At 45.1% G+C, this 27,654-nt stretch overlaps 1 long non-coding RNA gene across 1 annotated transcript; it reads right to left on the reverse strand.

The window, feature by feature from the left end:
- Nucleotides 1-14,626: 14,626 nt before the first annotated feature.
- On the reverse strand, nucleotides 14,627-17,104 carry LOC138369278 (uncharacterized). The gene is made up of 2 exons (XR_011229794.1): nucleotides 15,983-17,104; nucleotides 14,627-15,478 (listed from the first exon to the last, which is right to left on the reverse strand). It is a non-coding gene; the product is annotated as an uncharacterized lncRNA (long non-coding RNA).
- Between the last annotated feature and the right edge of the window lie 10,550 nt (nucleotides 17,105-27,654).

Raw genomic sequence — 27,654 nt, forward strand, 5'->3', positions numbered from 1 at the left:
GACTGGTGGAGGAAGGAGGGCTTGGGGGGTGGGGATAGGGGGATGGTAGGGGGGGTGGGGGAGAGGGGGAGGGTTGGGGGGTGAGAGTGGGAGCATGGGGGGAAGAGAGGCTTTGGGAGATGGGGGAGAAAAGGTGGGAGGGCGTGGGGGGAAAAGGAGGGCTGAGGTGGGTGAGGAAGAGGGGAGGGTTTAGGGGAGTGGTGGAGAGGGGAAGACTTAGGTGGGGTGGGGGAGAACAGAGGGCTTGGGGGTGGGAGAGACAGGAAGACATGTGGGAGAAGGGAGGGCTTGGGGGATGGGGGAGAAGAGAGGTCCTGGGGAGAGGGGTGAGTGGGAGGAGGGGGAAGGGTGCCCTAGGTGGGTAATTAGTGGGGGGCTGACAGGGGATGGGGCAGGTTGGGTGTCTGTTGGGTAGAATGTGGGGGTGGTGCCCCACTCCCTGTGGCTGTTGCACTGTTTGAGGAGGGTTCCCCACTCCCCTCTGGGATTGTAGGGTTCGGGGCTGTGGTATTCTGATTCCTTTCTCTCCCCCTATGCTCCTTCCTCGTGTCTGCTGCCTGCATTCTCTCTTCCCTTGTCATATCCCTCTGCAGGAATACTTTTTTGAATTTCTGAACATTTGCTAGACCGCTCTTCCTTGCTAACAGTTCCTCTTTCGTGATTTCGCTCATGAATACCACCTTTATCATTCGGTCTCTGTCCTTGTTGTACTTTCCAAGCCTGAAAACCTTTTCAACATTTTGGTCAGTTCCCTCCATCCTTACTTATTTAAGGGTCTCGGTAACTGCATTTTTGTCCTTGTCTCTCCGCTCCTTTGGGCTGGTCCCTGTTTGCTCTTTAATACCTGCTACTACTACCGCTCTTTTTCTCTCTATCATCCGGCTAGTACATCTAGCTGCTTCCTGAGAGAAAGCCACTTCCATGGCAACTTCCCTTACTGCAGACCTAGCTTCAGGGCTCTTTTTAAGCATTTCAGCAAATGAGAGCTGGGTTATGGTGGTCCCCTCCATAGTAGCATTCCCACTTCCATGAGGTACAGTTTGTGTCTGGTATTGCGGAGGAGTCTCCTTTAGGCATCTTATCTCCTCCTTTGCTGCCCTTAGTTCATCCTGCAGGTTGGCTACTGTCTCCCTCATTACCCTCAGTCCTTCACTGAATTCATCCTGCATTTGCTGGAGTACTTCCTTCATCCAGTCTTCCTGTTCCACCCCATCCTCTGAGTTTGTTCCAGCCGTGATTGTCCTCCTGCGTTTGTCGCCCCGAGTTCGTGTCCCTTCCATGTTTTCCCTATGAGTGAGAGAGAGAGAGAGAGAGAGAGAGAGAGAGAGAGAGAGAGAGAGAGAGAGAGAGAGAGAGAGAGAGAGAGAGAGGGGGGTAGGAAAGAGAGAGGACAGGAGAGAAAGGGGGGAGAGGGAGAGAAAGAGAGGGGGGGAGGATAAGGAAGGGAGAGAGAGAGAGGGGGGGGAGAAAGAAGGGAGAGAGAGGGGGGGGAGAAAGAAGGGAGAAGGGAGTGAGAGAGAGAAAGGGGGGAGAGAGGTGTGAGTGTATGGGGGGAGGTGGAAGTGAGAGAGGGGATGATGAGGGTGTGTGGGGCGTATTAGTGCGGGAGGGTTGAGAGGGAGGTTGTGTGTGTACTCACCTAGTTGTGCTTGTGGGGGTTGAGCTCTGGCTCTTTGGTCCCGCCTCTCAACTGTCAATCAACAGGTGTACAGGTTCCTGAGCCTATTGGGCTCTATCATATCTACACTTGAAACTGTGTATGGAGTCAGCCTCCACCACAGCTTCCTAATGCATTCCATTTGTCCACCACTCTGACACTAAAAAAGTTCTTTCTAATACTTCTGTGGCTCATTTGGGCACTCAGTTTCCACCTGTGTCCCCTAGTGCGTGTTCCCCTTGTGTTAAACAGCTTGTCTTTATCAACCCTGTCGATTCCCTTGAGGATCTTGAATGTGGTGATCATGTCCCCCCTAACTCTTCTGTCTTCCAACGAAGTGAGGTTTAATTCCCGTAGTCTCTCCTTGTAGCTCATACCTCTCAGCTCGGGTACTAGTCTGGTGGCAAACCTTTGAACCTTTTCCATTTTAGTCTTATGTTTGACTAGATATGGACTCCATGCTGGTGCCGCATACTCCAGGATTGGTCTGACATATGTGGTATATAATGTTCTGAAAGATTCCTTACACAAGTTTCTAAAGGCCGTTCTTATGTTAGCCAACCTGGCATATGCTGCTGCTGTTATCCTCTTGATATGAGCTTCAGGGGACAGGTCTGGCGTGATATCAACCCCCAGGTCTTTCTCTCTCTCTGACTCTTGAAGTATTTCATCTCCTAAGTGATACTTTGTATCTGGTCTTCTGCTTCCTACTCCTATCTTCATTACATTACATTTGCTTGGATTAAACTAACAGCCATTTGTTCGACCATTCCTGCAGCTTGTCCAGGTCTTCTTGAAGCCTCAAGCTGTCCTCCTCTGTCTTAATCCTTCTCATAATTTTGGCGTCGTCAGCAAACATTGAGAGGAATGAGTCTATACCCTCTGGGAGATCATTTACGTATATCAGAAACAGGATAGGTCCAAGTACAGAGCCCTGTGGGACTCCACTGGTGACTTCACGCCAGTCTGAGGTCTCACCCCTCACTGTAACTCTCTGCTTCCTATTGTTTAGGTACTCCCTTATCCACCGGAGCGCCCTACCAGTTACTTACTCCTGCCTGTTTCTCCAGCTTATGCATCAACCTTTTATGGGGTACGGTGTCAAAGGCTTTCCGACAGTCCAAAAAAATGCAGTCCACCCACCCTTCTCTTTCTTGTTTAATCTTTGTCACTTGATCGTAGAATTCTATCAAGCCTGTAAGGCAAGATTTACCCTCCCTGAACCCATGTTGATGGGTTGTCACGAATTCTCTTCTCTCCAGATGTGTTACTAGGTTTTTTCTCACAATCTTCTCCATCACCTTGCATGGTATACAAGTTAAGGACACTGGCCTGTAGTTCAGTGCCTCTTGTCTGTCACCCTTTTTGTATATTGATACTACATTAGCAGTCTTCCATATTTCTGGTAGGTCCCCCGTTTCCAGTGATCTACTATACACTATGGAGAGTGGTAGGCAAAGTGCTCCTGCACACTCTTTCAATACCCATGGCGAGATTCCATCCGGCCCAACAGCTTTTCTCACATTCAGCTCCAATAGGTGCTTCTTGACCTCATCTCTTGTAATTTCGAACCTATCCAAGGTCACTTGGTTTGCTGCCACCTCTTCTAGCGCCGCGACATCTCCCTGTTCTATTGTAAAGACCTCCTGGAACCTTTTGTTGAGTTCTTCACACACCTCTTTGTCGTTCTCTGTGTACCTGTCCTCGCCCACCCTAAGTTTCATCACCTGTTCCTTCACTGTTGTCTGAGTGTGTGTGCGCGTGTGTGCATGTCCGCGTGTGTGTGTGTGTGTGTGTTGAGTGCGGGGGTGTTTGTGTATAGGGGGAGGGGTAGGGGGGTGTCTTGGGACAGTGTAAGGCATCGGAAGTTGGGGGGGATGGGTGAGCGGTCACCAGGGTAGCATGTGTCAAATCCTGTACCCAGAGTGAGCCACAAGGAGTTGTATATTTGAGATATTTAGACCTATTTTGTCCCCTAACTCCCCTTGCCACTTCGGGGGGTGTATAGGGTTTTTATGTAGCTTCAGGGCACCGATCCCCCCAGCCACAGGGCATGGCGAGACGGCACCCCTAAGCATACCTAATACCCTAACAAACACAAACTAAAACATATATGGCAGATCTCATCACACCCACAAGAGTTAAGATGATACTAATAATACATAATAATAACCTGAAAATAAACAAACATTAATGGAAAATTCTTTTGTAGTTGTTTTTTTCTATATGGGACACAGCACACATAGGTAGGGGTGCACAGTATAACATTTAAAAAGAACAAACGCTGAAGGCCAAAGCAGCAAGCTGCCCAATCGGCAGGGTTGATGATTTGACGTCGGCATACATGGAAAACTAGACACAGTGGATGCTCCTAACAAGGCCCCGGAGCGGGAGGGTTATCATGTATGCGCATGGCGTCCCTCCGGCCGCCGCCTTACCTACTCGTGGGCTCCGGCCAGGTCATCCACCCTCTTGTGAGACGCCATTAGGAGAAGTGGTACTCCAGATGACGAAACTGCTTAGATAGTTGGCTACCAGCTATCGTGGCTGCGGTTCACCTAAGCGTGACTATATTGACCCTTATGCACCCTGTGCACAGTGATCCCGGGACTAGGGTGGCCTGCCCCTTGACGTGGCCTTGGACCATATTCTGTATATAGAATATGTCCAGGTCAGGGCCTTCACGGAGCAAATCTCGAGGTCGCTCTTGGTGAGACCCATACCTTGTAGACCACGCGCACTCTCCTTGCACCATCCACCCCTCCAATTAAGGGTTATTGAGGAGGCGGATGCTGTATGCTTTCCGGTATACTCCTGGACCTTCTGCAGGATCTCGGGGGTGCCGTACTTGTCGCACTTGCTCTGATGTGGACGGGAGAGTGGGAAGTTATCAGCTGAGACCTGGGTGTCTAATATGAAGGCCTCGTCACCTTTGCAAGCTATAATGTCAGGCTTACAGAAGGTCCCTCCATCTGGTATACGGACTTCGTGCTCCACCTCAAAGCCTCTTTGCCGCAGGCGGCCAGCTACGAACCGGGTGATGTCGTCGTGACGTTTCACCCGAGCCCCGTGTGTCTTATGGCAGGCCTGGGATATGTGGCCCAGGGTTCCTGGTTTCTGACAAGCATCACAGAGACCAGAAGCCTCGGGTCTACCCCTAGCCGCCCTAGACGGCGTGGCTACAGCGTTTGCCCTAATTTGGATGGCGTGGGCAAAATCTCCTCCGCTTAGCAAACGGGTGCCGGACGCAACCCACTTGTGACAGGATGGGACCTCACACGAGGAAGCGAGGCCGGCGCCGTCGACCATGCTGTACAGTTTTGCCTTCCACCTCCTAGCACACTCGGTCGTCCTGCTGGATGGCGTTCCAGCGGCCGTGGTCGGGTCTACCCACCGGCGCATTCTCGCTTGGAATGCGGGTAGGAGAGCCGCTGCCACCACCACTGGGTCCGCTGATCCAGTCAGCGCCCCGAGTCGCTTGTTCTTTTGTAGCCGGATCGATGTGGCAAAGTCGGGTATCCCTAGTCCACCGTCCTTGACGTCGGCGTGGATAAAGGCGTTAGGAGTGTCATGGGTCAGCCGCAGCCAGCCACGAGTGGCGTGTCGCAGCCGCCGGTCCAACCTCGCCAACTCCGTTTTAGCCACGTGTCCGAGGACAAGGCGGTGGTTCATCTTGGGGATTAGGTGGTGCTCTAGTAGGTATAACCTCTGTTGGGGTTTGAGCGGCGCCTTGGTGATATTGGTCAGGCCGTCCTCAAACAGGGAACCATAGGATAAACGTCTGCCCCCGGCTCCGATCAGTATCCCTAAATACTTGTACTCGTCCGCCACACTCATAGTACCGATCGCATCGTCTCCGACGTAATATGCCTTCCTGGTGGGGACATGCCATGTCTTTCGATGCGCATCGATCGCTATGCTCAGCGTCCGGCATTTTGCAGCGTTTACTTTGAGACCAGAGCCGCGCAGCGTGTGGCAAATACTGGTTATGAGTATCTGTAATCCGGCAGCCGTTTCTGCTGCCACAACCAGGTCGTCGGCAAAAGCCAGCGCTGATACCTTTTCACCTCCCAGACCGACCCCTAGCCCCAAGTCCTTAGCCCTAGTAATTGTCTCATCAATTATTAGGTTGAAGAGAAATGGAGACAGGGGGTCACCGTGTTTCACCCCTAGTGATCAGGATGTCCTTCGACTTCTCCCCTTGGCTGGTTATTATGGTTGAGGACCGGTCATAGCCCGACATTATATGTCCTTAAAGGCTGTGGAATGCCTTTACGTTTCATGGCCCGATGGATGGCCGGGTGGGAGACGCTATCGAAAGCCTTCTCCATATCCAGAAACGCCAGGTGCGTGTTGTGTTTGAGCGCACGAGCCTCAGCAAGGAGGGCATCCAGGATCACCAGGTTTTCAGGGCATCCGTCAACGGGGACGAAGGCCTTCTGCCGCCTGTCGATCCTGACTGCCTCGGAGAGTCTGCTGCTCAGAATCTTGTGGAACAGCCTTACTATCGTTGATGACATAGTTATGGAGCGATAGTGGGAAGGAGAGTCTGGGTTAGGTTTCTTAGGTATAAGCACTGTCTTGTTCTTGCGAAAAGGTTGTGGCAGGGACTCGTTTACCAACCACAGATTAAACAGTTTTGCAAACACCCTGATTGGTATAGCTTTAAGTAAACGTATAGTGATACCGTCTGGGCCAGGAGCAGCACTGCTACTTGCCTTGAGAGCAACAAGGATTTCCTCTGGTGTTATTGGATCCCCTAGTTGCTGATTAACTGGATCACGGTCGCGAATTGGGCGGCGGTCCGGCGATGTGGGTCTAGAGAATAGTGCTTCCCAGAATGGAAAGAGACGGGCTGGCTCCACCTCAGTGGGGGTAACCTTCCAGTCTCCGGAGAGGACGCGCGCAGCAGCTTTTGAACGATCCTTCTCGTACAGGCTCTGGCATAGAACATACTGTGCCCTTCGTTCCCTGTTTCGTCCACTTAGGTTGGGTTGGATCAGCACGGTTTATTGGAGGAGGTCTCTGTCGACGCGCAGGGTGGGGGCGCAGTGCGTGGTCACCAGATCTTTTGGCAGAAGTAACCACCCGAGCATGGCGCTCGAGGATCCTATCCACGTTATGGCCGTTACCACTGACCAGGTCGGTGATTGCCTCGTCGAGGAGTTCCTCCCCCCATCCGGTTTCCTGGCCCCTGGGTTCAATAGCTGCAAGGAATTCTACCATAGTTTCCTTCCAAGCAGCTTCCTGGGGTGTCCCGTCAGGGGGGGGCATGTCGGGGTCGGCGCCATCGGGGGCGCCCACCGCCGCCCTAATGTTGCCTCTCCGTCCACGGTTCCTCAACGGGCTAGGCTGTTCGTCCTCCCTGTCTGAGTTAGACAGTGAGGACTTTGAGCCCTCGCTCTCCGCTCGATTTCTGTATTCCGCCACCAATTCTCTGTACTCGATCCTTTTCCTTTGGCTCTTAATGGACTCAAGAGTTCGCGAGGGAAAGCGCTGTTGCAGCCGCTGGTTCATACCTTCCCGGCCGGCCTGGGGTCTACCCTCCAGCCTTACCTCTTCCAAATTAATTATTATGTCACTCTGTACACCTTATTGATGACCTAGAGAGGGGTACCTACCGTCAGCTCACCCCGAGCAAGCACGCCTAGGTGAGTTTGTGGAGATGTCTTTATGATGGGGTTGGTCGCCTGTCCTCTCCTCTCCCTGGTGTCAATGTTGTCTCCACGTGCTCCTGGTATACCATTCGTTCCTATCTTCCTCACTGGTCGTCAGCCACTTGGGGGGTAGAAATAGCCTAAGCTACTCTATCCCTTTGAGATGTATTTATTGCTTATCTCAATAAACATACTTGAACTTGAACTTGAACTTGTCAGCCACTATGTGCAACTTAGTATACGATCCTAAACGGTGCACACACTTCGGGGGATCAATCACTATGTATGCTACAATCCGCTTCACAACACAACACTCAGCAAGCAAATCGTAGGTCCTGGCTAGGTTGGTTACCTACCTTATCTTGAGGTTATCTTGAGATGATTTCGGGGCTTTTAGTGTCCCCGCGGCCCTGTCCTCGACCAGGCCTCCACCCCCAGGAAGCAGCCTGTGACCGCTGACTAACACCCAGGTACCTATTTTTTTACTGCTAGGTAACAGGGGCATAGGGTGAAAGAAACTTTTGCCCATTGTTTCTCGCCGGCGCCTGGGATCGAACCCAGGACCACAGGATCACAAGTCCAGTGTGCTGTCCGCTCGGCCGACCGGCTCCTTACTTTGAGGTGCTTCCGGGGCTTAGCGTCCCCGCGGCCCGGTCGTCGACCAGGCCTCCTGGTTGCCGGACTGATCAACCAGGCTGTTGGACGCGGCTGCTCGCAGCCTGACGTATGAGTCACAGCCTGGTTGATCAGGTATCCTTTGGAGGTGCTTATCCAGTTCTCTCTTGAACACTGTGAGGGGTCGGCCAGTTATGCCCCTTATGTGTAGTAGGTTGACCCATTGATACACACTGATCTTGCCACTCGACCTTATTTTTGCTTTCTTAATTGCTCTACCGCTGTAGGAGCTCACTGTACACTTGATCACTGCGTTTGTATACACTCCTGTGACAAAAAACTGTTTCTTGTCTCCGTAACACTTCAATGTCTCGAGATAATTGATGTTATTCGCGGACCCTACGGACACCACATGTGACTCCACGACAGACGACAGACTGTGGTCTGTGGTACCGCACTTGTGGTACTCTACTTGTGACATTTCTCCAGTCCGATACATTGCCTCTGATTTTCTATCAGAAAATTTTTCACCCATGCTAGAAGCCTTCCTGTCACCCCCCTCCAATATGTTCCAGTTTCCAGAACAACCTCTTATGTGGAACTCTGTCGAAAGCCTTTTTTTTAGGTCCAAATAGATGCAGTCAACCCAACCATCTCTTTCCTGTAAAATCTTTGTGCTTCGATCGTAGAAACTGAGTAAATTCGTTACACAGGATCTTCCAGATCGAAACCCATACTGACGTTCTGATATTATATCGTTTTTCTTTAGGTGTTCTACTAACTTAGTTTTAATTATTTTTCCAATATTTTGACTATTACATAATGATACAAGCCTATAATTTAGGGGGGGGGGGGTCTTCTCTGCTGCCACTTTTGTAGATTGGAACTTTGTTAGCCTTTTTCCACACATCTGCTTCAATTCCTGTACACATGGATGCCTGAAAAATCAGCTGAAGTGGAATGCTGAGCTCAGGTGTACATTCTCTCAGAACCCATTGTGAAACTTCATCTGAGTCAACTGTTTTGTTCTTACTAAGCTCCTGGAGCATTTTTTTCACTTTGTCTTTAGACACCTCTATACGCTCTATGTTGTTCTCTGGAATTTTTATTGTGTCTGGTTTCCTGAAGATTTCATTGTGTACAAACACAGCTTACATAAGCTTACCCTTTCCATTTACCTTTCTTTCTCTTTTCTCTCTTCTTTCTGTTCATTGTCTTCTCCTACGTTCCCTCGCTTTCCTCTTCTCATTATTTTCTCCTTCTCTTTCGGTGGTTATAATAGGAACTGCCTCGTATGGGCCAATAGGCCCTCTGCAGTTCCTACTACTAGCCCCTCTACTACACCTTACTTTGCTCCTCATCTCTCTATTTATTGCCTGTCTTCTGGCCAGGCCAGGCCACTTATAGGGACCCTGGCCGGGTGGGGCACGAACCAAGGCCCCTAGGGGCACGCCTAGAGAACACAGCAGACCGGTGCCCCTAGTGCACGTCTGGGAGGAAGCGCTACCTGGCACGGCCCACACGGGGCACGGCGCAGAACACACGCCGGCCAGGGCATTGCGGCAGCAGCAAACAGCAGCACCAGTCACGCCCTGAAGGGCGCACCTGCATACCCCCAGACAGGCAAACGGGCAGAAGGCCCTAGGGAACTAGCTAAGGTGGCACGAACGGACCGCGAGGGACGGCGCTAGGCACACGCCGACACTGGGGACAGTCCTGACTAAACTTGAACAGAAAACCTCACTTTACCTTAGGGTTGGCTGAGTAGGACAGGGGGGGCCCCTCCCGTATCAACCTGGGAGGTCGAAGGATCAGGGAGCATCAGAGCTGGGACCGTGGTAGCGGCCGTGAGGTCCATGCTTGAGAAGTCCCGTGTACACCGTAAAGCGGACTGGAAATGCAGGATAGAGTACTGGCCCACGTGTCGTTGAGGCGCGGCGCAGTTCGTGGTTCTTTCCCACTCCTCCAACACCCCCGCCCCTCCTCCCCACTCCTCCATCACCCTGGCCCCTCCTTCCCACTCCTCCAACACCCCCGCCCCTCCTTCCCACTCCTCCAACAACCCGGCCCATCCTTCTCCACTCCTCCATCACCCCCTTCCCTCTTTCCCACTCCTTCAACACCCCCAGGAAGGAGGCGCGGGACAGATACTGGCAAGACTTTGCTCAGTCCATTGGTAATACTAAGAACCATAAAGACATATGGAGAGCAGTAAACAAAATCCGGGGTTGTAAGACCAAATTCATTGCTCACTCAGATCCAGGGAAAGTTGCTAATGAGTTAGTAGATAAATGGGCAAGTGCTGCTGGTATGGAGTCCTTACCTGCAGACACGAAAGTCACCATTGAGTCATGGGAAAATATTAGAAATGGAGTAACTTTATGTGCCTTAAATACAAGATCTATAACATGTACTGAGATAACTCACGATGAGCTACTGGATGCTATAAAAAGTGGCAGCTCTACTGCTCCGGGGAAAGATGGAGTAACGTATGACATTCTTAATTATTTAGCCGGTATGAAACCTAGTCCCTTACTTGATTTGTTTAATATGAGTTATAGAGAGGGAAAGTTACCAAGAAAATGGAAAGAGGCTGTCATCATTCCTATCCCTAAGTCAAACGGAGGCTACAGATCTGTCTCCTTAATATCCTGCTTTTGTAAAATGATGGAAAGAATTTTGTTAAATAGGCTACTCTACCTTGTAGGTGATAACATGTCCAGTAATCTCTTTGGTTTTATCAAAGGCAAAAGTACTGCGGATTGTCTCTTAAAGTGTTTGTCTAATGTGGATGACAATTGTAGAGTTTTTGTTGATCTACAAGGAGCATTTGATAAAGCCAATGGGGAAGTAATCTTATACGAATTAGCCAATCTGGGAATAACAGGGAGATTGCTACACTGGATAAGGGATTATCTACAAGGCAGAAAAGGTCAGGTGTATTACCAGGGATACATGTCTGAGGAACGGAGGTTTCAGTTAGGTACCCCACAAGGGGGAGTATTAAGTCCCACCTTATTCAGTGTATTAATGAACAGATTAGCATCAGATATGTATCCTCCAGGGGTCACGACGATCATATATGCTGATGACATTCTTATACAAGGCACTTCTGGGAACAAAATTCAAACTGCTCTTAACATACTTGGTACAACCTGTCACAAGTTAGTCTTAGTTATAAATGCAAATAAAACCAAATACGAGTATAGGAAACGAAGAAATAGAACACTTACTCTAAATGGTGTGGAACTGAGCCGTGTTCAGAAGTACAAGTATCTGGGCATGTATGTTGGATACACATGTGAGAGTAAAAATGCTGAAATAAATCATATCAGCACCTTATGTAAAGCCCGTCTGCATCCTCTGAAAGCACTGGCTTTTTCTGATGCAGGTGTTGGGGTACCTATCTTACGGATGTTATACATAAGCACTGTTCGGTCCCTGATAGACTACGCAGCACCCGTATTGTCTTACACAGGCCAAGGCAGAATTAAAAAAATAGAGCTGATACAGAACGAGGCTATGAGGATTATTCTTGGATGTCAAAGAAATGCAATGATTGAAATAATGAGAATGGAATTAAATTTACAGAGTGTGTGTGATAGAGTCCGTGACATTAACACTAGAGTATCTATTCGTTTCATGCGGAGAAAAGGAGGGGATAAGCTGTTTGAGAGCGTTCAGACCTGCTTGAGTGACGTACACACTTCCAGGAAACTGAGGGAGACACGCTACACGAGGGGATTAGCTCATGACCTCAGGGAATACGACGTACTTGACTGCTGTAAACCCTCTCGACAGTGTAATATGTCTGCTCCCTGGAAAGTACAGAAAATAGACGTCGAAATTGTACCCCTCAATGTGAAAAAGATTCATCATGAACCGGGACAATTACGGTGTTTGTATGGAAGCATGATATCTCGGTTACCAAGAGGCAACAGTTTACATGTATATTGCGACGGGTCGGTGGCGGAGGATGGCAGGGCAGGGTGTGGTGTCCTAATAAGAGAATATACGGAGTTTGGGACTGTGGACAGGAATATTGAACTCCGGCTTAGTAATTATATATCATACACACAAGCTGAACTGCAGGCCATTCTGGCGTGTTTGGAGGAAGTACGTTATGACGACAAAAATGTTTTTGTATTTGTCGATAGCCGAGGAGCACTGGAGTCCTTAAACAGTCGAAACCCAGTCTTCATGTCTATAGTTGAGGACTGTAAGAGAAGAATAACTGAGATACAGCTGAAAGGTTATAGTGTGAAATTCATGTGGATTCCATCTCATGTTGGAATAGTGCTCAACGAGGTGGCAGATGACTTGGCCAAACGTGCCACATCAAAACCACAAGTTGACATTGAATGTGAATTCACAATGAGACAAATAAGAAGCAAAATCAGAAATATTCAGGCACAGGCAGGAGTGGAGAGGAGAGAGATAATGTATGAGAGAAGTCAAACCATGCAACACTACATGTATGTGAGTCAAAACACCCATTTCACTTATGGTAAAAGGAGAAATGCTTGGAGTGACTCTGTGTACATGCGGCTCAGGCTTGGGTACAAATATTATTGGGAATATGGGATAGGTGTTCATGATAATGACACGAGGTGTAAACTATGTGGTATGTTAAGGTCTCACACCCTTGCCCATTATGTTCTTGATTGTCCGTTGATTAATGTATATAGAAACACTGAGATAAGGACTGTTCCTGAACAAATAGCCTGGATGTGTCACAACGGAAAGGTTGATGATATTCTTGAGAGATATAAGAATTTAGCACCAAGACTGTAATATTTTGTTGAATTATCTGCATGTCTCTTGCAAATTGTCTATACAGTATACCTAGGTCATAAAAGTATTTGTGTGTACGTCTGATAACATACTACTTGTGAAGGAGGAAATGTATATGTTTATCTCTCAGAATGTTTGGTAATATGTTTATTGTTTGTGATGTGTGTCTATGTATGTATTAACACGTTGTACTGAACGGGGTGAGAATAGCTTGAGCTACCTCATCCCTTTGTGTGTATTTTACCTCAATAAATTTATTTCAATTTCAACACCCCCGCCCCTCCTCCCCACTCCTCCAAGACTCCCGCTCCCGGTGTTCAGTATACTACACTGGGCAAGGGGTGGTGGTAGTTGGTTTTCCCTACTTGTTCCCTTCCCTTCACTCGAATCACCGAGTGAACGGTGATTCGTGGAACAGTGATGTGGAACGGGTATCACAACAAAATATAAGTTGGAAGTGAAGGAAAATCGTGCATAGAATATTATAAATATAGAATACTAGAAATATAGAATAGTGGCAAGAGGCGGCATCAGTGTTATAAATCAGGTAACTGGAAACTGGTGACATCAACCTGGGACAACAAGAGGTCACCTGTACCGACCGGGGGACCAGCTTCACTACCCTACGCTAAGTACCTGCCGTAAAGTTTGAACAAAATAACATACATAATATTACAAATATACGGTATACATATAATATTATAAATATTAAACATATAAATATATATACACATAATTTTATAAAGAGTTAAAAGGACAGACATCAACAAGTGATCCATACAGTGAAGCACAAATACAACACAATACATCAGACAATGGAGAGGTGTGGCGAGTGTTCGGGAGTACTGGGAAAACGAAATGCAGGCGTAACGTGCTGCATCTGTAACATAAGATTCCACCTGGGCTGTACAGAATTAGCTCCAGGATGCACAAAAAGGCAAGGAATTTACTGGGTTTGCAAAGATGACAGATTAATGTTAGAGAACATAACTAAACTGATGAAAAACATTCCCGAGTCACAGAGATTACCATTCACAGACAAGCTACCAGTGATATATGCGGACTGGGAAAAGTCAACATTGGATAACGACCAAAACTCAGGAACAGATAGTTTAGAGAACCGCAGCAGTAGTGTGGAGGAGGAGACTATTGTGGTACAAAATAACAGCAATATTGCAGAGCCAGATAATATAAACGATGAGAGCAACAGTGAGACAGAGTGCATAGATGAAGGAATTGGGACGAAAAACGGAGATGGCTCCGATAAAGAGGTAGACAAGAAGGTCATAGATATAAATACCTTGAAAAACACAAAACCGGAACACATTTGCAAATTCTACGCTAAAGGAATATGCAAATATGGAAAATTAGGAGCAAAATGCCATTTTCTGCATCCTCGAAAATGCAGGTACATGCCGTTTTGGAACAGGGTGTAGATACTTCCACCCTAAATTATGTCAATTTTCAATTAGGGACAAAAAATGCTACAATCTTCAGTGTCCGGAATTCCATGTGAGAGGTACACAGCGTTATAGACGGGAAGATCAATATGACACTACTGGAAATTTTTTAGAGGAAGGCAGAAACAGAGTAGTAAATATAAGAGAGAGGAACAGTCAGATGGAACCACTACAGGATTACAGAGGGGAAGGGAGATACCCACAAGACTGGAATACAAATTATCAACAAGCACACAGGTACTACACCACACAACACCCGTCCTACTACCAAAACTGGACGATTTCTGACCAGGGGGAGAAAGATACTGGCAGTATGGGGCGTTAAAGTTTATTGAAGATTAAATTCTGCAGAACATGTAAATATATAAAGTTCACATAAAGTAAGTAATTATATAAAGTTTATATTAAACACGGTTTATATTATAGACTTAACAAAGTTGATATTATATAAAACTTAATATTGAACATGTAAATATACAAAGTTTCAAATATAATTTAAGGAATATATAACGTTTATATTAAAATATATAAAGTAAATATATAAAGTAAGAATTAACAGTAACAATTCCAAGGACTAGATTTAACTTAAAAGGTACACCCGTAGTAAGTATGAGACCTTAGCCTATAGTGACATGGAAACTAATTCTGCAGAAACCTAAAGGTTAACTGGTACTAGAATTAAGGCCGAGTGCAAATGTGTAGTAATTATATAACACTAGGATATAACAGGCAGGACACAAAGAATAACTAATAAGTGAGAGACCACATAACACGTAATGTACCCGGCCAAGAGGCCGTAAAAGACCTAATGGATAAGGAGAAGGGGGTGTGACTACAAGTAGGGCTTACTAGCACCTAGACTGGGCAAAGTATTAGCTGCGGACAGCGGGACACTTGGGGACCGGCGCTGCACCCCCACCGCAGGCCAGCGGCCGGACCCCCCCCCCCGAAGGGCGAGTGCCAGCTGGCCGCGTGAGGCACTCAATGTAGCAGAGCAACAACGTCCCGTCTGACGTAGGATGTGAGCACTACTCTTCCGCCTGCCGTTTGCCATTATTTCTGATGTGGCGAGCCCGTCCCGAGACAGCTGGGTGCGGAGCGTAGTCATCTGAAGTCAAGCCTAGCGCCGAGAGGGCAGCGCGTAGGATCCTGGAGAAATCTCGCCTGGTGACAGGAGCGCTTGTAGGATCTGTGCTTGTAGGATCCGAAGAGTGTTGATTCCTGACCATGTAAGCGATACCTGGTCCAGTCGGAGCGTGCGTCGATTTTTTGTCGCGTAGCTCACCTCCCCCGGGCTGAAAGATATAAAGGCAGTAAGGGTGGGCAGAAGCGGCGTGCAGTGTTATCGTGACAGGCAAGAGCACAGACGAGAGGGAAACCCTAGCTGAATCAATACGGAGACGAAAAACGGGGGAGGGAGCCCGGCAGCAGGAATTAAGAGAAACCTTAATTAACAATCCTGGATGAATAAAGAGCATCCGAATAATTATACTGTAGCAATGAAGGGGGGCTAACAAATCTAAGAATCTTCCAGCAAACGGAAGGGGGAAGTACCTTTGCTAAGAGCAAAGGTGGGAGAAAACCGCTAGGAGAACAGCAAGGAGGCACAAAGCAACTATAACAGGGTAAGACGAAACACTATAAATCTTGAATATAAACAATACATATACCAAGAAAGGGTATAACAACTAAGCAACATATACATAAACAATAAAATGGAATAAGAACCAATTCTTAAAGCCAAATCTATAACATGCTTGTGTCCTAATCGGATGTAGAATGTGAGCGGGGAACATTACCCTTGGTCTCTATCCCATCTCTGCCTCCAGACGGGTGATTGGGCTGGATAGAAGCCAAGGAGTCTGCCTTAAGTGGCCGCTGAGTGTAGTCTTGTGTTGTCAATGAGCGTCTGCGAGCCGCAGCTAGTACGCCGTGAACTTCGGCAACATCTTTAGAACAGGAGCAAAGTGAAATCGACGGCAGGGAGCTGCCATTCAGTAACTGTAATAAGGATAATAATAAGAATACAATGTCGTAAATAATCGTACAAAGAAGAATACAATGTAATATCGTAAATAACAGATGACGGCAAGTGCCGCAGAATGGAAGAAATTAAGAAAGCAACGCCAAACCATAATAACAATTTATAACAATTGTATGTGAGTCAAAACACCCATTTCACTTATGGTAAAAGGAGAAATGCTTGGAGTGACTCTGTGTACATGCGGCTCAGGCTTGGGTACAAATATTACTGGGAATATGGGATAGATGTTCATGGTAATGACACGAAGTGTAAACTATGTGGTATGTTAAGGTCTCACACCCTTGCCCATTATGTTCTTGATTGTCCGTTGATTAGTGTATATAGAAACACTGAGATAAGGACTGTTCCTGAACAAATAGCCTGGATGTGTCACAACGGAAAGGTTGATGATATTCTTGAGAGATATAAGAATTTTGCACCAAGATTGTAATATTTTGTTGAATTATCTGCATGTCTCTTGCAAATTGTCTATACAGTATACCTAGGTCATAAAAGTATTTGTGTGTACGTCTGATACCATACTACTTGTGAAGGAGGAAATGTATATGTTTATCTCTCAGAATGTTCACCAATATGTTTAGTGTTTGTGATGTGTGTCTATGTATGTATTAACACGTTGTACTGAACGGGGTGAGAATAGCTTGAGCTACCTCATCCCTTTGTGTGTATTTTACCTCAATAAACTTATTTCAATTTCAATTTCAATTTCAACAATTTATATTTTAATAAAATAATACTGGAATGACAGTAACGGTACGGAATAATATTAATACTGCCATATAGCCCAGCAAATAAAGAGAAGGTAATAGTATTAACGTAGGCCCTGGGCGGCTGCATCCCGGCACCGCTGCGTGCGTTGATGGTGATCAGAGGAATATCCGGCTCGCGTTCTCTTCCTCGCCGCAGTAGGGCGTGAAGGGGGGGGGGGGGGTTCCGGCTTGTCGTGGCGGGGTGGAAGAATGCGGAAGTAAGCGGGCGAGACCGAGTAAACAGGGACCCGGGGGTCCCTGTTTTGCGAGGGCAGCGGCGAGGGCAGGCGGAGTGAGGCGGAGCCCCATTGTGCGCCCGTATTTATACGGCCCCAAACTGCCCGCGCAACGCCGCGGGACGCGCTGCGCAATTGTTTCTTTCTCCCCCGCCAGAAACATCCCAGCTTGTGATGCAAGCAGTGACCATATCACTTCCAAAACGACACACCCTGGACGCAAACACAGTGGCCTTCTTACCAGAGCCTCAGATATTAACACCAAGTAAGGCTTCCAGCACTTCCACTAACACGATAACATCATTTATATTTGCCAACATCCAGGGTATAAAAACACGCAAATCCAACAAAGTTCACTTTATAGATGGTCTCCTTCATGAGGCAAATACAGTGTTTGCAGCCCTAACAGAAACCCACACAAAGGACTACCATGATGGTGAAATATGGATCTCAGAGTACAATCTTTTCAGATGTGATAGGAAACACCGGCTTCAGGGTGGGGTCAGCCTCTACATCAAAGACACACTCATCTGTACTGAGCTGCTAAACACCTCAAATGATATGGTGGAAGTGCTGATAATCAAAATAGAGATTTTAAATGTAGTTATTGTCCTTGTATATAAGTCACCGGAGGCAAACCCTCAGCAGTTTAAAGACCAACTAATGAAAATAGAAAACTGCTTGGAAAACCTCACAAATCCAGCTCCGAACATCATCCTGCTTGGGGACTTCAACCTACGGCACCTGAAATGGAAGCACCTGGCTAATACAGTAATATCTGAAAGAATACCAGGAAGTAGCCTAAATGAACAGGCACATGCAAATGACCTGCTACGGATGTGCGACAGGTTTGCCTTAAACCAGCAAATAGTAGAACCAACTAGGAAGGAGAACACGCTGGACCTCATTTTCACTAATAATGATGAATTGATCAGGAACATAATGATTACAAATACCTGTTACTCAGATCACAACTTAATTCAAGTTATGACAACCATGGGGAGTAGACCTTCAAAACCAGTCCAGATTCCCGGTGGAGGAGATTTCAGCAAATTCAACTTCAATAATAAACAGATAAACTGGGAGCAAATAAACCAGGACTTCACAGAAATAAACTGGGAAGAACAGCTAGAAAATGCAAACCTGAACCAATGCCTGGAAAAAATAAGCTCAGTAGCACTAGAAATATGTTCAAACCGCATACCTCTAAGAAAAAAAGAGGAAGAGATGCAGATTGGAACGGGAACGTCGTTCCCTATATAGGCGAAGAAAACGAATCGCGGAACAACTTGAGAGTCGCACCCTATCTCAAGAACGGCGAAGAAGGTTAGGTAGAGAAATAGAAACAATTGAACGGAAGCTACAAGAATCATACAAAACCCAGGAGAGGCAAAGAGAGCAAAAGGCCATCAGTGAAATAGAGAGAAATCCGAAATATTTTTTCTCCTATGCAAAATCAAGATAAAAAACCACATCTAGTATCGGGCCCCTGCGAAAGGGAGATGGAACTTTCACCGATGACAACAAAGAAATGAGCGAGTTACTGAGGAAGCAGTACGACTCTGTTTTCAGTGAGCCATTAAACACACTAAAGATTGATAACCCAAATGAATTTTTCATGGATATGATACCGACACCAAATCATATATCAGACGTCACCCTATCCCCACTGGATTTTGAAGAAGCCATAAACAGTATGCCTATGCACTCTGCACCAGGCCCGGATTCTTGGAACTCCATATTCATAAAGAACTGTAAAAAACCACTATCGCAGGCCCTCCACATTCTGTGGAGACAAAGCCTAGATACTGGCGTTATTCCTGATATACTAAAAACAGCAGAGATAGCACCACTTCATAAAGGAGGAAATAAGGCAGAGGCAAAAAATTTCAGACCGATAGCACTAACATCGCACATAATAAAAATTTTTGAGAGTGCTAAGAAGTAAGATCACAAAATACATGGAATCGCAGCAACTCCATAACCCCGGACAACATGGTTTCAGAACAGGGCGCTCTTGCCTGTCGCAGTTGCTGGACCACTATGATATGGCATTAGATGCTATGGAAGACAAACAAAACGCTGATGTAATTTACACAGATTTCGCAAAAGCTTTTGATAAATATGACCATGGTGTTATTGCACATAAAATGCGTTCAAAAGGAATTACCGGAAAAATAGGCAGATGGATCTACAATTTCCTGACCAACAGAACCCAATGTGTAATAGTCAACAAAATAAAATCCAGCCCATCAACCGTGAAGAGCTCAGTCCCCCAGGGTACTGTGCTTGCTCCAGTACTTTTTCTCATCCTCATATCGGACATAGACAAGAACACAACCTATAGCACTGTATCATCCTTTGCAGATGACACTAGGATCTTCATGAGAGTAGGCAACATAGAGGACACGGCGAACCTCCAGTCAGATGTAGATCAGGTCTTTCTATGGGCTACAGAAAATAATATGGTGTTTAACGAAGATAAGTTCCAGCTCATGCGCTATGGAAAAAATGAAAATATAAAAACGGAAACCACGTACAAAACTCAGGCAAATCATAACATAGAACGAAAAGGCAATGTAAAGGATCTGGGTGTACTCATGTCGGAAGACCTTACCTTTAAAGAACACAATAAAGTAGCCGTCACAACTGCAAGAAAAATGACAGGTTGGATAACAAGAACTTTTCACACTAGAGATGCTATACCGATGATGATACTTTTCAAGACGCTTGTGCTCTCTAGAGTGGAGTACTGCTGCACAATGACAGCACCTTTCAAAGCTGGAGAAATTGCTGACCTGGAGAGCGTGCAGAGATACTTTACTGCTAGAATCCACTCAGTAAAACATCTAAACTATTGGGACCGACTAAAGAGCCTAAAACTGTACTCCCTTGAGCGCAGGCGGGAGAGGTACATAATAATTTACACGTGGAAAATATTAGAGGGGCTGGTCCCAAACCTGCACACAGAAATAACATCACATGAGACCAGAAGACATGGCAGGATGTGCAGAATACCCCCGTTGAAAAACAGAGGTGCAACAGGTACTCTGAGAGAGAACTCTATCAACATCAGAGGCCCGAGACTGTTCAACACGCTTCCACTACACATAAGGGGCATAACTGGCAAACCCCTCACAGTGTTCAAGAGAGAACTGGATAAGCACCTCCAAAGGATACCTGATCAACCAGGCTGTGACTCATACGTCAGGCTGCGAGCAGCCGCGTCCAACAGCCTGGTTGATCAGTCCGGCAACCAGGAGGCCTGGTCGACGACCGGGCCGCGGGGACGCTAAGCCCCGGAAGCGCCTCAAGGTAACCTCAAGGTCGGCCCCTCCTTCCCACTCCTCCCGCACCCCTCTCCTCCTTCCCTCTCCCCCCGCACCACCGCCCCTTCTGCCCATGACAACTGCCTCCCCTATGTACCTATGTGAGGGTAAATAGCATAGTATTTACAATCTTGTAAAGCCACTAGTACGCGCAGCGTTTCGGTCAGGTCCTTAATCTAACAGATAATTTTAAGTAGGTAAATTCTAACAAAATTTATAAAATGATAACAGGTACATTACAAGAAAAAATGAGATGAGAGAGATTAGTAGGTATATTAAAGCACATTGGTAGCTCTGATTGATTGCATTGACAGCTTGATTGGTAATTTAATAAAGATTAATAGGCACAATACAGCATATTGATAACACATATAAGATGACAGCAATGTCACAATTGTAAAGTTGTTTGGATTAGGTACATAAAGATTGGGGGATTGGGTAGCACTACACACAGTGTAGTTTTAAAGCACAAGGTATGAAACTATGAAGATAAAATTCGGTAGTTTTTGAATGAGGCAAAAGTTGGACAACTTTTCAGTTCACTAGGGAGTAAGTTCCCTAGACTAGGTCCCTTTATTTGCATAGAGTGTTTACACAGATTATATTTGACCCTGGGGATACCAAAGAGATATTTATTTCTGGTGTGGTGATAATGGGTCCTATTACATCTGTCCAGGGAGAGTTTCAAAGCAGGATTTGTATTTAAGAACAGGGTTTTGTAAATGTAATTGACACAAGAAAATTTGTGGAGTGAGGTTATGTTTAGCATGTTTAGGGATTTAAACAAGGGGTCTGAAAGCAGTCTGTTATTATTCTAATAGCAGATTTTTGCTGGGTGATGATGGACTTGAGGTGGTTTGCAGTGGTTGACCCCCATGCACAGATACCATAATTAAGATAGGGGTAGATTAGTGCATAATATAGTGAGAGGAGAGCAGAGTTAGGTACACAATATCTGATTTTGGAGAGTATACCAACTGTTTTAGATAGTTTCATAGTTATGTGTTGTATGTGGGTGCTGAAGTTGAGTCTCTTGTCTAGGAATAGGCCAAGAAACTTAACATCATTTTTATTACTGATGTCTATCTGAAGCTGAATTGCATTTGTTGATTTGCTTCCAAATAAGATGTAGTAGGTCTTTTTTATGTTTAGTATTAGTTTGTTGGTTGACATCCATAAGTGGACTTTTTTAAATTCATTATTCACAACATTATTTAGTGTGTGTGGGTTAGGGTCTGAGTAGATGAGGGTAGTATCATCAGCAAACAATATAGGTTAAAGAATGTTGGTGACATTAGGCAGATCATTGATGTATATAAGAAATAGGAGAGGTCCCAAGATGCTGCTCTGTGGCACTCCAGCGGTTATTGGAAGGGTTGTAGAGGTTATATTATTGATGGCTACACATTGGTGTCTATCACTAAGATAGGATTGGATATAGTCCAGTGCATGGCCTCGGATTCCATAATGATTGAGTTTAAGTAAGAGGTAGTTGTGATTAACAGTATCAAAGGCCTTTCGCAGGTCAATGAAGAGTCCAATCGGAAACTCATTTTTGTCAAGGGCTGAGTAGATTATATCAAGGAGACTAATAATTGCATCGTTGGTACTCTTTTAGGAGCGGAAGCCAATCTGCCAGGGACTGAGTATGTCGAACTTTACGAGGTAGGAGTAGAGCTGTTTGTAGATAATTTTCTCAAATATTTTTGATAGTATGGGTAGGTTCGATATTGGTCTATAATTGGTTATGTCTGTCGGATTGCCTCCTTTATGAACTGGCGTTACTCTTGCTTTTTTAAGGATATCAGGGAATTATGACACTAGGGATTTGTTGAACATCAGAGCTATATACCTCTCCCTGCCTTAGTAACGCTTTATTACTCTCTCTCTCTCACCTATCCTTATATCAATTATAGTATTTGTGCTTGGGGTTCTACTACACAAAATCATCTACGTCCTTTAATTACTTAACACAAAGCTGCTATTAGAACAATATCCAACTCTGGCCCCAGACAGCACTCGGTACCCTTACATAAATTTTTGAATATGTTAGACAGCAAGTCACTGCACATCCTCTCATGTGTGCTCTATATATTTAAAACTCTGAACTGTAATGTCAATCCTGAACTTCAACGCTTCCTAGAAGGTTGTAACAGAACCCATGAGCACCACACCAGAAACAAATACCTATTTGATATTCCAAGTGTGCGATTTAACCAAACTAGAAATGCTCTACAAATCAAGGGACCCAGAATGAGGAATGACCTTCCCAATCATGTCAAAGGCCACATGTACCTCTCTCAACCAGTTTAAGAGAAAAATTTAGTACTACCTAATAACCTCCTGTAACCTACCTTACCCCCTAAATGTCAACCAATGTCTTACTATTTTTAAACAATATGGTTTGTTGACCAGCTTGTATAACTGCTGATTTCCACCATGTTTCATCCCCTCCCCTTTTTCCAACTCAATATATGCTTTGATTTCAATCACTATTAAGTTTTAGCCTAAGTTTTTTTTTAACACGCTTAGTCCGAAACGCTGTGGGTATTGTGACTTTAGGTATTGTATGTACTAGCTCTATCTATTTAACCAACATTATGCTTGTAACTCATCTTGTATGTATTTACTTTTACCTGAATAAACATTTGATTTGATTTGAGAGGCAGTGGTGCGGGGGAGGAGGGGGGTGGGGGGAGGGGAGACAGTCATCATGCGCAGAAGAGGCGAACAATAATTCAACACAATGTTCTATGCTGGACTCCGCACAGAGCATTGGAACTCAGCAACTTGTACAGAGAAATAGACCCTATATAATACTCATTAACAGCCATGGAAAAAGGATGGTGAGAAGATCAAGATCTTCAATTACAAAATTGACCAGGTCAACAGAGCTGACCAGGCCAACGATGGAGCAACAATTGCTGTAAAAAGAAATATTCCACACAAAATTCTAGATAACTATCAGGAAAATTTCCTGGCGATAGAACTGCAAACTACGAAAGGTATAATCTTCATAGGAACATGTTACCAACCACCATGACCTCCTTACCTTCCCCTGGCAGACATCATGAAACTCACCAGAAGGAACAGACCTGCCTACTTCCTGGGAGATCTGAACGCCAAGCACAGAACACTGGGACACGGACGGAACAACCAAGCAGGAGAAGCCATCCACAATATGATAAGGAACGGAAATCTAACTCACCTGGGCCCAGACTAACCCACCTGGGCCCAGACTAACCCACCTGGGCCCAGACTTCCCAACTTACGTCAGACAAGGACACAGTGGTAAACCAGACATAATACTGTCCAACAACCACCACTTCCTAAACACCCACATAGAAAGGGGCCCTGTGAGTACAAGCGACCACCTACCAATAATAATGACGCTATCAACTAACCCCATTCAGAAACCCTCACCACCAAGACTTCAATGCATTAAAACTGACTGGGAAGCGTTCAAAAGCAGTGCACAGGAAATCAGTGTCACAGACTTTAATGGAAAGGAAACATCATGCATAAACACTGAGTTAAATACATGGATTAGCACCATAGAAAAATGCATGAATGATCACATCCCCGTAGCTCACCACATAACGCTCCCACACCCCCCAGCCACTGAGGCGCTCAGGACACAACAAACCAGATATAACAACCTTCTACAACTCATAACACAACACGGGTGGACGGATGAGCGCAAAAGACTACAAAAGGAACTACAAGATGAGCTGCAAGATCTATGCAAAACAGAGTACACCAAACAATGGGATGACCTAATAAGCAAAATCCAAGTTGACTACAGAAACCCAGGAAAGTTCTGGAAAAAAGTAAAGACCCTGATGGGAAGCTCTTCTGAGGAAACACCCTACATCATAGACGCCTCAGCAAATAAACTCTATGAGGAGAGAGAACAAGAACAGGAATTCAGGAAGTTCTGGGAAAAAATATTCAGAATAAAGAAAGAAAGAAACCCGGAAGAAAATTTAAATTTTTGCCCAATTAATGAAAGGGAAATTACAACTCAAGTCGATAACAGAGCTGAAGCACTACTCCCGACGCAAACAATAGACCTTAACAACATACGCGATGACTGCCATCTTATTTATTTATTTATTTATTTATTTATTTATTTATTTATTTATTTATTTATTTATTTATTTATTTATTTATTTATTTATTTATTTATGCATATACAAGAATGTACATAAGGAATGTGAGGATACAAATATAGTAATTACAGTCTTGTAAAGCCACTAGCACGCGCAGCGTTTCGGGCAGGTCCTTAATCTAAGAAAATTTTAAGGAGGTAAATACTTGCAAAAATTATAGACAAAAAAATGATAACAGATTACATGAAATGAAAAAAAGATGAGAGAAAATTGTAGGTACAGTATATTAAAGCACATAGGTAGCTGAGATTGATTGCAATGACAGCTTGAATGGTAGTTGACAAAAAATTGGTAGGCATAATACAGCAGAAACATTATAAGATTGGTTGCAATGACAGCTTGAATGGTAGTTGACAAAAATTGGTAGTCACAATACAGCATATGGCTAGCACATAGAAGAAGACAGCAATGAACACAATGATAAGGTTGTTTGATATTACATGAAAATTAGGAGATTGGGTAACACTAGGTACAGAGCAAATTTAAAGCTCAGTGTAGGAAACTAAGAAGATGAAGTTAGGTACTTTTGGTTTTGCTTTTAAATAAGGCAAAAGTTTTACAGTTTTTCAATTCACTAGGGAGTGAGTTCCATAGACTAGGTCCCTTAATTTGCATAGAGTGTTTACACAGATTAAGTTTGACCCTGGGGATATCAAAGAGATATTTATTTCTGGTGTGGTGATAATGGGTCCTATTACATCTGTCCAGGGAGAGTTTCAGAGCATGGTTTGCATTTAAGAACAGGGTTTTGTAAATGTAGTTGACACAAGAGAATGTGTGGAGGGAGTTAATATTTAGCAAGTTCAGGGATTTAAACAATGGAGCTGAGTGTTGTCTGAAAGCAGAGTTAGTTATTATTCTGATAGCAGATTTTTGCTGTGTGATGATGGGCTTAAGGTGGTTTGCAGTGGTAGACCCCCATGCACAGATACCATAATTAAGATAGGGGTAGATTAGTGCATAATATAGTGAGAGGAGAGCAGAGTTAGGTACATAATATCTTATTTTGGAGAGTATACCAACTGTCTTAGAGACTTTCTTAGTGTTGAATGTGGGTGCTAAAGTTGAGTCTCTTGTCTAGGAATAGGCCAAGAAACTTGCCATCATTTTTATTACTGATGTTGATGTTGTCTATCTGTAGCTGAATTGCATTTGATGATTTGCTTCCAAATAAGATGTAGTAAGTCTTTTCGATGTTTAATGTTAGTTTGTTCGTTGACATCCATAAGTGGACTTTTTTTAATTCATTATTCACAACATTATTTAGTGTATGTGGGTTGAGGTTTGAATAGATAAGAGTAGTATCGTCAGCAAACAGTATAGGTTTGAGAATATTAGAGACATTAGGCAGATCGTTTATATATATAAGAAATAGAAGAGGTCCTAAGATGCTGCCCTGTGGTACTCCAACGGTAATTGGTAGAGTGGAAGAAGTTGTATCATTGATGGTTACATATTACATTATGAAACACATAACCATTGCAGAGGTTCATAAAACAATTATGGGTTTCAAGAACAAGGCGCCGGGCAACAGCAAGATAAATAAGATGGTATTATCCAACCTACCAGTGATTGCATTCCATCAATACACATGTATAATAAATGCAGCTCTTGCATCTGGACTATTCCCCACATACTTCAAGAATGCCACAATAAGATTAATCCCCAAGCCAGGTAAACCCCCAACCCAAACTGAAAACTACAGGCCAATTTCCCTCCTCGAAGTACCAGGTTAAATATTCGAAAAAAGTATCAATCAGAGACTGGTGAAGTACATGGAGGAGGAAGGGAAGTATAACACCAGGCAGCATGGGTTTAGACACCGCAGAGGGGCCCATACAGCTATAGCCCTGATCTACCAGCATATAGTCAACGCTGTGTCGAAAAACGATCAGTGTAATATAGTGCTTAGAAACGTTTCGAAAGCCTTCGACAAAGTGTGGCACACAGGCCTAAAATATAAGATATCTGAGCTAGGACTTCCTGAGATTTTTACTGCTACTCTCTGCAGCTTAATAGACAACAGAACTGCTAGGCTTAATAACGGCAGCTACTTGGGTGATGTAATAGAACTGAAAAGTGGAGTACCACAAGGAAGCTGTCTCTCCCCCACTCTATTCAACATATATACAGCTGACCTACCCCAACCCCAACATGGAGAATACATCACATACGCTGACGATGTCACCCAAATAATTTGCCAACCGGGACCATCAAAGCCGCTACTAGCCGACAAGAGCAAGGCAGCAATTGAATTCATAAACAACTTTGAGGAGCAATGGAAAATTAACACCAACAAACAAAAGTTTCAGATAATACACATTGCGAAAAGAAACCCGTACCCCATCATCCTTGATAACCATCCGATCCAATATGCGGAGGTAGGCAGAATACTGGGACTGATGATAAATAGAACAGGGATACAAACTGATGTAAGGGACCGACTAAACAAAGCCAAAGCAGCCTTAAGAAAATTGAGGAGATTCCGCAGCCTCAGTACTAACATTCAGATTCACCTATATAAGGCTCTAGTTCGGCCGCATCTAGAATATCCCCCAGTACCACTACACACCATAAAGAAAACTAACAGGCAGAAATTGCAAGCAGTGCATAATAAGGCGCTAAGGAGAGCAGAAAAACACCGTCCACCATATGATCAGACAATCCAGGAGCTCCATGAACTGAACATACAGCCAATAAACATCAGACTGCAGCACCAAGCCATCAGGGTGTGGAACACCATCGAAATGTTAGAGGACCCAATGTTAGAAAGATTGCTCCAAGATGAGACGCCCCGCTCCCACAGCTGGTGGACCAAGATGAGACGCCCCGCTCCCACAGCTGGTGGACCAAGATGAGACGCCCCGCTCCCACAGCTGGTGGCCCAAGATGAGACGCCCCGCTCCCACAGCTGGTGGCCCAAGATGAGACGCCCCGCTCC

Source organism: Procambarus clarkii, chromosome 27 (genome assembly GCF_040958095.1).
Source record: "Procambarus clarkii isolate CNS0578487 chromosome 27, FALCON_Pclarkii_2.0, whole genome shotgun sequence".
In the NCBI taxonomy this organism is placed as follows: Eukaryota; Metazoa; Arthropoda; class Malacostraca; order Decapoda; family Cambaridae; genus Procambarus; species Procambarus clarkii.